This window comes from Schistocerca gregaria, chromosome 2, assembly GCF_023897955.1.
Source record: "Schistocerca gregaria isolate iqSchGreg1 chromosome 2, iqSchGreg1.2, whole genome shotgun sequence".
NCBI lineage: Eukaryota > Metazoa > Arthropoda > Insecta > Orthoptera > Acrididae > Schistocerca > Schistocerca gregaria.
This window is the reverse complement of record NC_064921.1, coordinates 267949069-267962799: the sequence shown is the minus strand read 5'-3', so window position 1 is coordinate 267962799 and position 13731 is coordinate 267949069. Positions and strand designations below refer to the sequence as shown.

Below are 13731 nucleotides of genomic sequence, written 5' to 3'. Positions count from 1 at the left end.
TAATTACATATTATATTCAGCTGATATGATGTCTACTACAAAGCGCTCTCATACGTACCACTGTGCTAGATGTCATACAGCGCGTAGAATTATTTATTTGATGTGAGATCATATACACTTTTTTGGGGGTATAATGCAGTAATTAAAAATTGGAAAAAGACCATTACATGTGAAAACCTATATATCGTCAACTAAAAAAAAATTATAAGTAAAATTAAAAAAATAAGAAATAGAATTTAAAAAGTCAAGAAATAAAATTCAGAAGTCAGATCGTTGAGTCTGGCCTACGTGTCAGAGCCTTTCTGCAGGTCATCTACATACTTTATTTAAAAACCATTTAATCCTAGAGATCGTGCTATTCACACCTTAGCCTCTACTGATGTCCTTACATAGTTGGTTCCCTGTCGACAAAATACTGAAACTGAAAAATTTCTCTGGGTTGGTGAAATCGCGCTCGGCATGTATGCAAGAAAAAAAAATGTAGGCTTCTGTTCTTGTTCATCTGGTTGGTACATGAAATTAATGAGCTAATCTCATTCTCCCAGAATTATATTCCTTATTGGCCAATTGTCCTAATAATGCTTCTTCTCGCGACTGATCTTCTTGATTTATTTTGTGTTGACATAATGCGGTTCACAATATCCCATTACATCTTTGCCCAACATTAAAGAAAAGGCGGTGGGCACAAAACACATTTCTTTTCTTTAAGTTCTTTTGTCCTGTCATCCTCATTTACGAGAAATATTGCATTCATGATTTCCACTTTAGGTCCATTTACCTGCAACAACAAAACTTATTTTATCAAGTCATACATGTTCGCCTTCACTTCTTGAGAGACATCATCAGTGGCGAGGATGATAGACGCTGCTCTACATGTGTACTTGCGTTGCTTGTGTTAAAGCAGTTCTTTTGCTTATGGTCTTGTATTTTCGAATGTTTGATCAAACCAGAATACGAAGAAAACGTATGCTCATACTTTCAGTGCTGTGCTAGTGAAAATTCGAGACCGTAAACAAAACAGCTTTAAAACCAGCAAAACAAGCACAGTTGTAGAGCAGCACCTACTAACCTTGCCACTCGTGGTACCTTCCAAAAGGTAAAGACTAAACATGTACAGCATGATAAAATTGACATCATTCAGTTGCATGTAGACTGTCCTAACGTGAAAATTAGCGTTTCAGTTACAGAGTCTTTTCATTTCATAATCACTTAGTGTAATGTGGAAAAGTTATTATTACTTAAGTTTAACTCATGTTGCACCATTTCAACGCTCAGGGTCATTACTGTTTATGATGTCTAAGTCTGTCTTTTTGGGTTCCGTTTCTCTGTCGTTATTGGATCACTTTCTTGTCCGTCTGTCTGTCCGTTTGTTAAGACCAGTTTTATTCCGGAACAGGTAAACGCATCAAGTTGAATTTTATGTCAAATACTAGGGCCCCTTGGCGATGTAAAAAGAAATTAAGCCACTAAGTAAATACAATCAAAACATGCGGCCATTAATGCCAGAAACATTTATACTGCAGTCTCATTAATCAAAATCTGATGATGAACAATCTATATATGTTACGGCATAAAGTCAAGCGTCAGCACTCCAGTTGGGAACGATAGAAAAGAGATGGCTGAGAGAAGACGTCACCCAATAGCAAGCTGACTCACCCCTCTCCAGGATGACAACGCCACAGCAGCGGCGTCTATGTGAAGAGGACATAAGCGTCGCAACCGACTGGCGTTGCCCCAATTGAATAGCACGTTCAAGACTAGCGACTTGGATAGAAGCGTAAACGTTCGCTATTTCGCTTGTACACTCTATCTAGCACAGACTCTTGATTGCTTATTTCGTATGTCGCCCTTTGCTTGCGACACTTCTGTGTAATCGTCAAAGTTAAGTATTGTCTTTTTCCTTTTTGTAAGAAAACTCATTAGTAAGACTTGTTTGATTTGATAGTCTAGCGAAACGAGTACGAAGGACTCCTAGGCACCCTATATTTGACGAGAAGGCTGGACGTAATAATATACATAGTTGAGTTTGTACGGAATCCTCAGACCGTGAACCCTCCTCACACAGGTCCTGTTTTTCACAAAAAATAATATCGGTGGCAGTCCCAATTAAAAGACAAGATGCCATAAGTCTCTCAACAGGCACAAACAGTTTCAAAAATAAGAGTATGACGATCTGTGTTCAATGGTAAACAAAGCACCATGAGGATTTTCATCGACAACTGAGCAAATAGGATAAGCTTCACGTTGCTCATCTGTTTTTTCCAACAAAACCAACAGAGCTTGTGTTATGTGATGTTTACTCATCACAGTTAACACTGAAGAATGTCTAATATTCCGCGTCATGGATTTGGAACCCGTGCTACGACCTGCTGTGTTTGACCAGCTTCCAGTTGCTCTAGTATTCTACCCCTCATAACGTCATCAATGTAAGTTCTTTGAGCCATTTTCAACACAGAGTCGCCATTAGCATGTCTGACAACGTCTGCACACTTACTCGCTCCACCGTACTCTGACATGCACCAACACACATCTGCGTATGTGGACTGCTGCCAGCGCCAGCTTGCGACGACCGCAGGTCACATTCACCCCGAAGTGATTTAAACCTGCAAACCGCCCACCATGGCGTTTTTCCACCATGTATCAGCATTATCCTTAATTTAGAGCATGAGTATAGTTTCCTCTATGGAGCAGTGATATGAAAGAATAATGAATAAACCTGTCTTGAGCACATTGTCTCTCAACTCACGTAGTTTAAATATCTGGGCTTAACGCTGTAAAGCGATATGATATGAAATGAAATGAGCATTGTGGTAGGGATGGCGAACTATCGATTTCGGTTTATTGGGAGAATTCTAGGAACTTGGAACTCATCTGTAAAGGACGCCGCGTATAGGACGATAGTCTTGAGTATTGCTCGAGTGTCTGAGGTACGTACGATGTCGAATTGAAGGAAGACATCGAAGCAATTCAGAGGAAGACTGCTATATTTGTTACTGGAAAGGCCGCGCGGGATTAGCCGAGCGGTCTAGGGCGCTGCAGTCAAGGACTGTACGGCTGATCCCGGCGGAGGCTCGAGTCCCCCCTCGGGCATGGGTGCGTGTGCTTGTCCTTAGGATAATTTAGGTTAAGTAGAGTGCAAGCTTAGGGACGGATGACCTTAGCAGTAAAGTCCCATAAGATTTCACACACATTTGAATATTTTTTGGTTACTGGTAGGTTTTAACACCAAGCAGCAAGTGTTTCGGACATGCTTTAGGAACTCAAATGGGAATCCCTGGAGAAAAGGCGACATTCTTTTCGAGGAGCCCTATTGCGTAAATTTAGAGAACCGGCATTTCAAGCTGACTAATGAACGATGCTGCTGCCTCCAGCACACATCGCGCTAAGGACCACGAAAAGAAGATATGAGAAATTAGGGCACACACGGAGGCATGTAGATTGTATTGTATGTTAACCGGGGGCCTAAAAACGACGGAGAGGCTCCGTCCCCGTTGCAGCCGCAGTGGCCCACAACCCCACGACGACTACCGCAGTCTACTTCACCCCTCAGAGCCGCCCCACACCGAACCACTCTTTCAGGGTACGGTTCGCCCCCCCCCCCCCCCCCCCCCTCTAGGGAACGTCTCACACCAGACGATTTAAAAAAACCATCCACAGACTGGTCGGCTAACCGGACCTCGACACAAGTCCGCCGGGCGGATTCGTGCAGGGGACTAGGCGCTCCTTCCCAATCCGAAAAGCCGTGCTTTAGACCGCACGGCTAACCCGGCGGGCCAGGCATGTAGATAGTCGTTTTTCCCTCTCTCTATTTGCGAGTGGAACAGGAAAGGAAATGACTAATAGTGGTACGGGATACCCTTCGCCACGTGGCGTGTTGTGGACTGCGGACTATCTATGTGGATGTAGAAGTATTTCTAGAATGTGCCACTGTCCTTCCGGGCGCACAGTTCGTTTGGGTTGGTGTTAAAGCAGTACTTTATTATTTGTTTGCAACTGTTCACAACTTTGAGGCAAGTTCACTTTTCTTATAAATTATCCTAATTTAAACCGAAAATAAACAGAAAGGCAATTTCTTCCTACTTTATACTGGAAATAAAATTCTTCTTCTAAGGGATGAAAGAAATGCTACAACGTTATCGACAACTTCGGGATATACTTCTCATCGCAAAAGATTGCAGTGGTGTTCTCAGTTAATTTATCGTAGTTCTCAGTAATAGACTTTTTTTTTTTCAAGATGTAATCTTGTGGGTGTTCTGTGGCTGCCTCGAAAGAAATAAAGGAGGCGGGTGAGAAGTAAAAAGGAAAGGAACGCGAGAAAACGTACAAATTAGCTTTCGTGCCCAGTGAATCATATTTCCTTATTTCAGCTTTGATTTACGGTCGCTCTGCATAATGCAGCAGACATTGCCCACTTGTTGCTGTGCTCGTCGCAGAGCAGCACTACAGACTCTGCTGGCAGACTTCATTACAATATTTCGCATGCCGCTCATGTGGCCGCCGAGGAGAGGGAAAAGAATGGCGACGAGGCAGGAAAGAGCGTGCTTACGCTGTGCTTTGTTCGTGAAACTTACATATCACGTTTGATGAAGGTGATTTGAAATTCAAAGCTACTGTACATTCAAACATAAACTAAAACACGTTAATTTTCTGTATGATGCAGAAGGAGCATACAACGAAAAAAGTATTTTTTTCTTTGATAGAATGTTTTTAAGTTGTGAATAGTGGGGGAAATTTTTTGCAGTTGTATATTTTAGATGTTTGTTTTTTCTGAATTATGCACAATTTTAACGACAAATTTTATGCGGTAGTAAATATATTTTGATATTATTGTTTATGTTCCTAGTTTCTTAAACATTTGTCTACCGCATTCAAGAGTAAGTGCTCTCCATGTACGCTTTTAACTAAATATTTTATTTGGATTTGCCTCAAAATATTATTACGAATGAAAATCTCAGATTACACCAACTCACATTTTAATCAGCACAATCATCAAACACACGCATAATTTAACTTGCTGAACGTTATGGCGCTAGGTGGCGTATGTGAGAAGCATGTTCGGGATGCTCTCACTACACAGTTTGAATACGTGTGCTGATGTCTCCAGGGATTAACCAGCACTATCGGCTCACTACCAACGACTGCACATGAATTTTACATTTTCCCTTTTTGAATGTGCAAATAAGGGAATTTTGGTGTGACTGTTTTACACTGAGACACCAAATCTTGGTACAAATTTCATTCTTACTGGTCAATGTTTTCACGGCGGTGCAATGCATACTATATACGTACTCCATAGCGCACCCATGTTTATATTCTTAGGTTCCTTTTTGTTTTGCGTAAATAATTGGTAGCACAGTATAATTATTACTTGGAATCCGATACTGTTTAGCTTTCACAGAGCTTTGCCGTCTCAGCATGCGCGCTATAAAGAGATTCGCCATCAATGCAGTCGTAAGCATTTTCATACCAAACTCCTGCTGTTACGTGCTGTTTAAGTGACTCGTCACACAAAAGCGGGAGATGATAGAACAAGTGAACTCACTATTTCGCCGTGGTTTACCCAAGTGACTATTATCTTGTGATGTTGTATTTCGTCAGTTAATATAGCATTTCAGAGCAGATTTAGATTTAAAAAAATTGCGGGGTTGTATTAATGGCTACGCTGTAGGATAATACACTACTGGCTATTAAAATTACTACACCACGAAGATGACGTGCTACAAACGCGAAATTTAACCGACAGGAAGAAGATGCAGTGATATGCAAATGATTAGCTTTTCAGAGCATTGACACAAGGTTGGGGCCGGTGGCGACACCTCCGACGTGCTGCCATGAGGTAAGTTTCCAACCGATTTCTCATTCACAGACAGCAGTTGACCGGTGTTGGCTGGTGAAACGTTGTTGGGATACCTCGTGTACGGAGAAGAAATGCGTACCATCAAGTTTCCGACTTTGATAAAGGTCGGATTGTAGCCTATCGCGATTGCAGTTGATCGTATCGTGACATTGTTGCTCACGTTGGTCAAGATCCAATGACTGTTAGCAGAATATGGAATCGGTGGGTTCAGGAGGGTAATATGGAACGCCGTGCTGGATCCCAACGGCGTCATATCACTGGCAGTTGAGATGACAGGCATCTTATGCGCATGGCCGTAAAGGATCATGCAGCCACGTCTCGATCCCTGAGTCAACAGATGGGGACGTTTGCAAGACAACAACCATCTGCACGAACAGTTCGACGACGTTTGCAGCAGCATGGACTATCAGCTCGGAGACCATAGCTGCGGTTACCCTTGACGCTGCATCACAGACAAGAGCGCCGACGATGGTGTATTGAACGACGAACCTCGGTTCACGTATGCAAAACGACATTTTTTCGGATGAATCCAGGTTCTGTTTACAGCATCATGATGGTCGCATCCGTGTTTGGCGACTACACACTGAACGCTCATTGGAAGCGTGTATTCGTCATCGCCATACTGGAGTATCACCCGGCGTGATGGTATGGGGTGCCATTGGTTACACGTCTCGGTCACCTGTTGTTCTTATTGACCGCACTTTGAACAGTGAACGTTACATTTCAGATGTGTTTCGACCCGTGGCTCTACCCTTCTTTCGATCCCTGCGAAACCCTACATTTCAGCATGATAATGCTCTACCGCATGTTGCAGGTCCTGTACGGGCCTTTCTGGATACAGAAAATGTTCGACTGCTACCCTGGTCAGCACATTCTCCAGATCTCTCACCAATTGAAAACGCCTGGTCAATGGTCGGCGAGCAACTGGCTCGTCACAATACGCCAGTCACTACTCTTGATGAACTGTCGTATCGTGTTGAAGCTGCATGGGCACCTGTACCTGTACACGCCATCCAAGCTCTGTTTGACTCAATGCCCAGGCCTTATCAGGGACATTATTACGGCCGGAGGTGGTTGTTCTGGGTACTGATTTCTCAGGACCTATGCTCCCAAACTGCGTGAAAATGTAATCATATGTCAGCTCTAGCATAATATATTTGTCCAATGAATACGCCTTTATCACCTGCATTTCTTCTTGGTGTAGCAATTTTAATGACCAGTAGTGTATGACTGTCATGGCAACAGTATTTCGTATAGACTGTTTTGTGAACATTCTTTTTGTTATAATGTACATCTGTACTACTACACGATCCACTCACATTAATGTCGTCACAGACTACGTTCGATATCAGCGTGCAATAACCAGTCTGATGGCAGGTGGCAGCTCTAGCAATGGAGGGTATATAGTTCGTGGAGGGGGGGAGTGGGGGGGGGGGGGAGTGGCGAAGAACATTGCAGTCATTGTCGTAATCTGGAAACGGAAAGGGCGCGAACATTGGCTTTCGGGCCAAGGGTAGAAAAATTCCGAAACCGCTAAGTTTGTAAAGCGTTCGCGTGCCGCCATGGTTAAAGTATACCGTGCACTTCAAAATGGCGCTATCCATTACCGGCTCCATGGTGGACCACGGGCTATAGATGTCGGCGATGGACGACGGTTGCGGAGATGTATATGAGCGAGTGGACTTCCAACAGTTTCCGCAACGGGCGCCTGATTCATGTACCCATGCTGTTTATCATCGATGAAGGATGGATTTTGTGCACCAATACCGTAACTCGACGCCCACTAAGTGGTGACAGGTGGCCTTTACAAATGAATCACGTTTTACGCTCCATCGGCGTGAAAGTCTGTAAGCAAACGTCCTGCAATAATAGTCGGAATAGTCTAGGCCGGAGAAGGGAGCATTATGGTCTGAGGAATGTTTTCACGGCATTCCCTGGATGATCTTGTCTTTCTGGAAGGCACCGTTTAGGTCCTACTTTCGTTCGAAACTTGTTTGCTAGGTAATTTTGCAACGGGGTAGCCATAGGGGGATGCAGACGTCGGACTGGCTACTGCATTTGACGTCTATCCTACGTCTATCTCATCTTGTTCTAGCTCCATTCTCGTGTCTGTGAATGTTGGATATGGTGTGGAGTGTTGGACGTGGTATGGATGTAGTTGTTGGTCGACCATAACATACCAGACGGTGCTAGGAGCAACATCCTTAGCACGCTTAGGTGCTCGTGTACTCGTTGACGGATTATCCTCAACATGATGCAGTGCGGCATATTCGAATTCGGGTGTGCAGAGTCTCCTCTGACGGTGAAAGTAGACCTTTCTCGAAGCCGTTGCGTAATTATGGAGATAAGGGTATGCGATGGAGTTGGACGTTGTGCATACCGATCTTGATAAAGGCAACGAGCAGCTCTTTCATTATCATGAGCTTCGCCATACAGAAAGATCAGGTGCACTCTGCAAGCGTGCCCTCAACCATGTTTCTCTAACACTCAGAGGCACGTGAATGAGGCTCCGCCAAGGTTAGAGACGTTGGACACATAATCCAATCCAACGTAAGCACCTCCCCCCCCCCCCCCCCCCCCCGCCATCATCGCCACAACCACCACCATGAATACCCTGTTGCCTGTTGAAAATCTGCCTAGCAAACATGTTTCAAACTCCTACACCACGGAAATGGATTCCTAATCAAAATATTATGTACTCACTCCCCTATACAAGTTCTACAAGTTTCTAATGGGAGTTTCCAAACATCCTGTATAATTATACACAAAAATTATATACACAACAATGTGCTTTTTTATATTTAGGGCTAACTTGCAAACCTATCTTTTTTTTCAAATTAAAACTATGCGAAATACTGTCACTGAAGCTGCCATCCTTACAGATCCAGCGACTTCAATTTCCACTTTGCAGCAACAATAAACAAATCTCAAAAAACTCAAGTTCAGAGAGGGGGGGCGCGGGGAGAAGATTAAGAGAGAGCGAGGAGAAGGAGATGGACAGGGAGAGACGGGGAAGGGGTAATGAACAAAGAGAAAGAGGAGACCAGGATTTACATCACATCCATTTCTGATTTGAAGTTGAGAAGCATTGTCGGATTCGCTAGTAGAGTACATTTTAAATTATACTTCTTTAGTTGTAGATCGCCTTCAGCCAGATGTATGTGAAAGCACTTAGGATGCGCACCATGCAAGTAAGGCAGCTAGGTTCAGTTCATCATACAGCAGTTTAAGAATTGACTGAGGAACGGGCGCAGAAACAAGAATTTCTACATTTGTCAGCCACTGTCTGCAACGTATTCTTCACTTCCGCTTGTTAATGAATGGCTGTGTGAACAGCTCGATGTTTGTTAGTCAAAGGGCCTTAAAAACGTGTAATACAAGCTTAACAAAGGGAGTATTGTAGCAGTTTACCTTACAAAAAATTCTAATTTACACTCTTTGAAATACTGGGTTCAAATTGTATGTTATAAATCCAGTTTTGTGTTTCCGTAGTTCCTCTAAATCGTTTGAGGCAAATTCCGTTGACTTTGAAAAGAAAACAGCCTGCAGCCTTCCTCAGTCTCGTGCAACCTAACATTCTGTTCTCGTCATGGACAGGACTTTAGCCCCTATTCTTCCTTCCTGAATTTATTGAAGCGCAATCAGTTCTTTAGCGTATGGTGAGTGCTTTCGTGTCCCTCGTAATCTAACGCAGGCAAGTAAATATTTCGGCAATGTTTCAGGTTATCTAAAAACCGTTTGCACCCTAGCCTTAGGATGCTCAGGGCGTGTATTTTCTGTGTGAACTACGCAAGGAGGGGATGGATTCTTTCTTTCTAAATGGATCTATATACTTACGTGATGGCATCCGCGAACTCCTAGATTCTGTGACACGTTCACAGTGAAAAATCTTTAAAATAAAACCAGTCTGGAAAATCGATGAGTAGAAAGCACTAGGCTGGAAGACTTGATATTTGATTAGCATCCTTGTCTTGAAAAACGCCAATCTGAAAAACAATTCACCTTATTCGTAAGTGTGGAATTCAAAAGTTCCGACGGTGTGGAAGTGTCATCCTCATTCATTGAAAACAAAGTTACTGAACTGAGTGTGCGTGTGCGTGTGCCGTGAGGGGAGTGGCAATAAAAATAAGCCACGTAAATGCAATATGAATAACCTGTATTCCGCTAATGTGTGATGAGAACGAACATAGATGGCTAATACTTCAGAACTGACAGTGAGGTTGCATTTCCTAGTAGATAATGTCGAGAGAGAGAGAGAGAGAGAGAGAGAGAGAGAGAGAGAGAGAGAGAGAGAGAGGGGGAGAAAATAAAGTAAGCCAGATGAAACATATGACGTCATTTTTTGTTACAGGTTGACTGCCACCTTCAATCTTCGCAGCGCCAGAAGTGCGTCACCCGTTCAGTCAGCTGCAGCCGCTAACAGGACTGGTGAGTTCCTCTCCAGGCAAAATAGAATGTGTTGCCGTTCTATCCACGGACATGTCAATGACGCACCGCTCCGTTATCACGTCATTGTCGTTTTATCCACGCACGTGTCAACGACGCACCGCTCCGTGATCACACCACAGGGGGGGGGGGGGGGGGGGAGGGGGGGGGGGCAAATGAGGAGGGCTTAAAAAGCGTAAACAGTCTTTGCTGCTTCGGATTACGTTGATTCGTCGAATGGTTTTGAACGGTCCCTAGTGGTTCCACTCTGTATCGGGAGCAAAAGTTGCGGTCGCGCTATACTGCGAAGGGGTCAGATGGCGTTCAACTGGATTGCAGTCCCGCGATGTGCTTATAGCAGGGTTGAATCGTCTGGAGAGTGTCAGCGATGGCACAGGTGATCAAGAACGTCGCTCTGTTGCGCATTTCACTGCAGTCTATTGTTTCGACTGCGGAAGGCGTGTAAATGAATGCCCAAAGGGAAAGGGGGAGGGGGGGGGGGTTCATTGATACCCTTTATGCCACCTCAAGAGGCCTTTTCGTGTCGAGTGGGAGCGACGGTGTGTCCGAAATGTTTTCGTCGGCCATCCATAAGAAAACCTTGTGATTTCAACGCTAAACATCTCGTTTCCCTCTCCGAAATGTCAAAAGAAGGGGTGAAATGTGGGTAAGAAGATGGGGGGGGGGGGGGGGGGGAGGTAACGAATTTCCCAGCTTGTGACCCGTGCACAGTAGCGTAGGGCATACTTATGGTGCAATTTAGTGCTAATTTGACATCATTAACCCACCTCACACCTCACATGAAGTTCTGAACGTATTTTTTTCATGTGTCGGCAGCTTGTTGTCTGAAGCGTTGCCGAACTCGAGGGAGACGTCTCAAAAAAAAGTCATCAGTCCCCTAGAACTTAGAACTACTTAAACCTAACTAACCTAACTAACCTAAGGACATCACACACACCCGGCTGGTGTGGCCGTGCGGTTCTAGGCGCTTCAGTCTGGAATCGCGTGACCGCTACGGTCGCAGGTTCGAATCCTGCCTCTGGCATGAATGTGTGTGATGTACTTTGGTTAGTTAGGTTTAAGTAGTTCTAAGTTCTAGGGGACTGATGACCACAGATGTTAAGTCTCACTGTGCTCAAAGCCATTTGAACCATCACACACATCCAAGCCCGAGGCAGGATTCGAACCTGCGACCGTAGCAGCAGCGCGGTTCCAGACTGAAGCGCCCAGAACCGCTCGGCCACATCGTCCGGCTGACGTCTCAAGAAGCCACGCTATTACATCATTATAGGATGCAGTCGTAGGTACCTTTGAGCAAATTTTCAAACTTCTGCGTTGCAATGGGGAAAATTACGGGGTTTCAGAAACAGTGATTCTTTAATTCTTCCGCGAAATGTCATATATTACCAAAAGCAATAGTCCTATAACACTCCATTGTGGTTGAACTGACGTTACATCTATGTCTGAAGATTTCTCTCCGTGTTTTGTGTGTTATCGTATGTTAACTGTGTATGCATCATATTTTAGCAGAGATAGGGACTAGACTCAGATAACCGCTACTACCTCTATCACATGCAACAAGTGCAGGAATCATTAGCAACGGATTTCCCTGTACGCGAAGGATTTTGTACATTTGCATTTACATTTATACTCAACAAGCCACCCAACGGTGTGTGGCGGAGGGCACTTTACGTGCCACTGTCATTACTTCCCTTTCCTGTTCCAGTCGCGTATGGTTCGCGGGAAGAACGACTGTCTGAAAGCCTCCGTGCGCCCTCGAATCTTTCTAATTTTACATTCGTGGTCTCCTTGGGAGGTATAAGTAGGGGGAAGCAATATATTCGATACCTCATCCAATAACGCACCCTCTCCAAACCTGGACAGCAAGCTACACCGCGATGCAGAGTGCCTCTCTTGCAGAGTCGGCCACCTGAGTTTGCTAAACATCTCCGTTACGCTATCACGGTTACCAAATAACCCTGTGACGAAACGCGCCGCTCTTCTTTGGATCTTCTCTATCTCCTCCGTCAACCCGATCTGGTACGGATCCCACACTGGTGAGCAATACTCAAGTACAGGTCGAACAGTTACAGAAGTAACTGCTACCAGTGTTTGTTCCTCTGTCATATAATCATACAATAAAGGATCCTTCTTTCTATGTATTCGCAATACATTACATTTGCCTACGTTAAGGGTCAGTTGCCCCTCCCTGCACCAAGTGCCTATCAGCTGCAGATCTTCCTGCATTTCGCTACAATTTTCTAATGCTGCAACGTCTCTGTATACTACAGCATCATTCTCGAAAAGCCGCATGGAACTTCCGACACTATCTACTAGGTCATTTATATATATTGTTAAAAGCAATGGTCCCATAACACTCCCCTGTGCCACGCCAGAGGTTACTTTAACGTCTGTAGACGTCTCTCCATTGATAACAACATGCTGTGTTCTGTATGCTAAAAAGACTTAAATCCAGCCACACAGCTGGTCTGATATTCCGTAGGCTCTTACTCTGTTTATCAGGCGACAGTGCGGAATTGTATCGAACTCCTTCCGGAAGTCTAGGAAAATAGCATCTACCTGGGAGCCTGTATCTAATATTTTATGGGTCTCATGTTGATTCCTACAGAGTAGATTCTGGGTTTCCAGAAACGAAATGATACTCGAGCAAAAAACATGTTCTAAAATTCTACAACATGGTTTTTGCTCCAAACTATCACAATTACGAGGTTTCTGTCATCTGTCCTCTTTACCGACGAAGCAGTCCATGATGCGACATCTGAACGCGTGCATTGCATCCCATAGAGGTAGCTCTGAAAATATGTTGTGGATGCGAAGCAGCTCTTTACTGGGCCTTGGTTCGATCGTTGCACGCACACCGTCCGTTTCCGGACACATGTTCGCAGGAATTTTTTTCCTCCATTTCCATTCAGGGCTTCGTCCCTCCAGTTTGTCGGTTTCATTAATGTTTACCCTGTATGCAACCAGTATTACATGCTTAACGGCAAATATTCAACAAATTAAGTTACTTATTAAGTAACTGGGCGTTTGAAGGTGTTTTATGCAGGAGACTTAGATTCTTTAAAGAATCGTGAGTGGTTGGTAGATCTACTATTGGTTCTTCTTTAACGCTTAATGCGTTACCAGAGCTACCACTCATCGTTGTCACCAACTCTTTATGCATGTGTAGAGCGATATTACCCGTAGACAGAGAAGAAAGACAAGCTCAAATTTAGAACCGAGTTTATGTTTACCGTAGCAGTAGGAAACCACTTTTGCTGAAGTCTCTGTTTATCAGTTGTGGACGTGGGACAGCGGCTCATCAAATATTTAACAAAGAAATTCGCAGAATAGCTGTGCAAATGAGAAGTTAATTTATTTTCGCTAGTTTCGGCAATTCAATCTTCCATCTTCAGGCTCCAAATTCTCGATATTGGCAACACTGGGGC

The 13731-nt window shown here is 44.1% G+C and overlaps 1 protein-coding gene across 4 annotated transcripts in view; it reads left to right on the top strand.

Annotated features, from left to right (window-relative positions):
• Positions 1 to 13731, top strand: part of LOC126336855 (uncharacterized) — a 420763-nt gene that overhangs the window by 197066 nt on the left and 209966 nt on the right. For all 4 annotated transcript variants that reach the window (XM_050000949.1, XM_050000950.1, XM_050000948.1 and 1 more), the window contains one exon: positions 10209 to 10285. The gene's annotated coding sequence lies outside the window, so the exon portion shown is untranslated. The remainder of the gene's footprint in view (positions 1 to 10208; positions 10286 to 13731) is intronic.